Below are 3,856 nucleotides of genomic sequence, written 5' to 3'. Positions count from 1 at the left end.
TCGCGGTAAATATATAGAATCGAGATATATTACAATAGTGAAGGTCGTTGGTTTTACTATTGGGCAATGTGACGAAATTTAAGCTCAGTTTTTACAAGAAAGTTAAAAAGTTAAAAAAAAAAACAGTACACGCCAGCGTGAACTGAGTTTTCTTAATAGTGAATTAATCATTAAAATATATTAATGATCTATTTTTCTGACAAAACTAGTTATTGCTCTCAAGGCTTGGGTATTTAAACTATTTAACCCTTTTCCAGGCCTAGTACCATTTATCGACCACATACGCTCCAATAGAATTTCAACCATTGCAATCCGAAATAAGGTTCAAATTAGATTTGACTTTCGAGATAGCGACTAATATTTAAATGAATCATCAAAGCTGGATTAATTACAAATATATTTGCTTTTTTAATGTAAGCTCTGTATGTTGGTGCAGCCTCGGAAAGGGTTAAAAACTTAAAGTTCACTAGAAATAAGTACATTATAAAATCGAATATGAGTCATCGAGTTTTTTACATTATTAACCAAAAACAGGCAAAAGAGATTTAAAAATTTAAAGACAGATAAATAATTATTTTATTTACATGAAGCTGTCAGCATTGCCCGGCGCTAACCTAAATCTATGCGTTTGTTTTATTGTCATCCTACCGCGAATCCACCGCTTAAATTCCTTTAACGAGATGGAATCTGTATCCACTAATAGTAGAAATTATTTGAATTGAGAATTTTACGGGTTATTCCCACTAGTTACAACCAAGTTGTTACCAGTAGTAACTACTGGGAATTATTTTCCCACCTTTTACCACCACCAACTCAGTTTAGTTCGGTTTGGTGGTAACTACTGGGAACCTTTTTCTCTGTAGTTACCACTGGTAAAGGGTGCGAAAAAAATCCCAGTCGTTACGACTCGTAACTTGGTGGTAACTAGTGGGATTAACCAAATTTACTGGCGTTGATGCGTTTCTAACGATACTGTAACCATTTTTGAAAGATTCACGTGGACATGTGGTACAATATTGGAAATAGTTTGAAACAGCTATATTTTATTTGTGTAGGTAGATAATGTTTGTATATATTGAAATATCGATGGAAACGCATCTGTTTAGACATTGGTAGGCGAAGTGAATGTGACATGTAATTCAAAATTATTGTTTTGACATAGTAAAGTTATTGCAGATAACTGACAATTCACAATAAGCAAATTAATAGTAATAAGTGTAATAACATTAAACGGATAATTCTGACTGATTAAAATCTGCCTGTCAGCATTTTAATAGCCTGTTTTAAACGGTGTACTCTTGTTTTAACAAAAAACGCTTTTACCGGATTTTGTTCTACAGACAATGATTTCTAAAAAAAATTAATCCTACATTCTTGATATAATGAATTTTGTTTCTTCGAATATTCATTTCAAAGAAACATACTGGGAAAGTAATTTCTTCATCGATTTAAAATAGTCTATTTTTTTTTAAACCGTAGAATTATTATTCATCATATAAAAGGTAAACCATTTTCAAATATGTATGCAGGTATCGAGTCTCACTTCACCTACGAGTGTCCGACGCCACCTACTTTATGTACAGTTGCAGCCTACTGCGCGAGCGCACTCATACAGCACTATAAAAGTATCAAAAACAAAGTCCACAGGCGGAGCGACGGTCGCGGCTGCTTACATTATACAACTATAAATTTACACACAAAACGGGTCACTATGTGAGCAAATTTCCTTTAAAAGTAGCCCGTTTCCATTGCTGTAATTAAAAAAAAATGTCTTTCACTCAACGTAATACTCACAATTGAGACGAGTCTAATGAGACCTTTTATATACCTATTCATAGTTTAAGTGACATAGCATTCTTGCTTAACACGCACATTCGTGACAGAAATTTCTGTACTTAGGTATTTGGATTAGTTTTACTCCAACAAAAGATCAATATATTCTTATTGAATCTTGGATGTAGTGACAGCACTTGTTATATTATAAAAATTGTCAAGTAGTTATCAAGATCCCAGGGCCTACTTTATTGTTCCTAGTTGGGTCTTTAACTCCTATTTTCCGGAGCTAGACCTCAACCATAAGTTACAGTAATATAATATAAATTATGGCTCATTTAAAACGCCAATCTCTAATTAGGCGACAATTTAGTACATACATGTTTCTAATGTTTCAATATCATTTCTCTTTCAAAATTAAGAACTTTTCAACTCATTCTGTCCTTCATAATGATATTTTCACTTTTATTTTGAGCTCAACTGAAGTATAAAAGGGCCACGCCCTTATAACCGTGACGTCATACATCGTTGTATATCAATTACAACACATAAATAATAATTCCCCGATGTACAGTCAGCTGTAGAGATATTAGATCATACAAACTTATATGCAGATGATCAGACATCTATACACATGTAGTGCATAATTATTTTCCATCGTATTCACGGAAACGTACGAACGTATGCTATTTCAGACAGTCTCGGTACAAAAAGTACTGAGGTTGTCTGAAGTAGCATGTTAAATACGAACATTTCCGAGAGAATACGATGAAAAAAAATGCAGTACATATGTCCCTGACTGTGAGGCTTGCAGCCCGCGACCGTCCGCCGCCATAATTGACACGATTACGCAACATAACATACGAAGAACTAAGATAGCACTAAATAAATATTGTTAAACGCCAAATCGTCGCCGACGATTCGAGTTTGGAATGGCCGCCGCCCATCGGCCGGATCGGCGGCGGCCAAAGGAAATTAACTACCTATTTTACAACTGGCTGATATAGTTCGTTGTAGCCAGGCCGTATACTTACAAACGAAGGAGTTACATTGATACATTTTTCCCGCCGTGCTAAGCGAACCGTCTATACTAGGTAATTAGCACACTGGCATGGCAACACTGATACGCAATTCTTAAAAAAATACATCCCCTAAAGCTCTGGTTTCCTAGGACAGCGGTGCCGCCATATAGCGGGCGCCTTCTAGGAAACCGCGCCACTTTTTACATAGACAACGTTCTAGTGACGTCACAACGTCGTCACGTAATATTAGGGCTGCTATTATGTCGGCACCGCTATCCTAGGAAAACAGAGCTTATGCAGTTCGCTTTGAACAACGCATTGTGTTATCATGCTTGCTATCAGTGTTGCCAGTTGTGAATATCCGTGGATATTTGCGAATTAATATTAAATGTAAATATTAATTATTGCAGTGACTGTATTGCCATTTGCAAAACAAATATTTAGGCAAATTAAGTTTTAAATTGTTTTATATACAAGCTGCCAGTGTATTCAAACGTTTCTTAATGTATGGGCAAACTTTTGGAAAGTAACATGGTACAAATCTTATAATTTAATTAGTACACAAACCGAAGCTCATGGGTAAATAATTACAACAAAATGTATGAATCAACTGATTATTATAATCACATATAATTCGATTCATAATTTTTGGTTCAGAATACAAGTATTTTAAAAGTTTACCCACACTATACATTATCTATACAGACCTTAGGTTCATAAAAACGTTTCGTTATTACCGTTTTCTATATTCCGTTGGTAAAATATTAGAATATCATTGCTCATGAACTAATATTTTAATTACGGAGCTACTTAGAAAGATATTAAAGCTCGTGAAGTATTTTGAAATAAATATAAACATTTTGTTTTGGATATTCAATTGTAATTTTTGACATAATATGTAATTGAGTATGAATAAAATATTCAATTAAAATGACGACAAAAGTTTTATAAAATTATTGTATATTATTTGTAGAAAGCTGTCGAGAATGCTTTCATTTCACGCAACACAAAATCATGATTACTTAGTAAAATAGAATATATGTACATATGTATTAGCAATA

Source organism: Cydia fagiglandana, chromosome 20 (genome assembly GCF_963556715.1).
Source record: "Cydia fagiglandana chromosome 20, ilCydFagi1.1, whole genome shotgun sequence".
Classification (NCBI taxonomy): domain Eukaryota; kingdom Metazoa; phylum Arthropoda; class Insecta; order Lepidoptera; family Tortricidae; genus Cydia; species Cydia fagiglandana.
The sequence above is the reverse complement of the archived record's forward strand: the minus strand, read 5'-3'. Positions refer to the sequence as shown.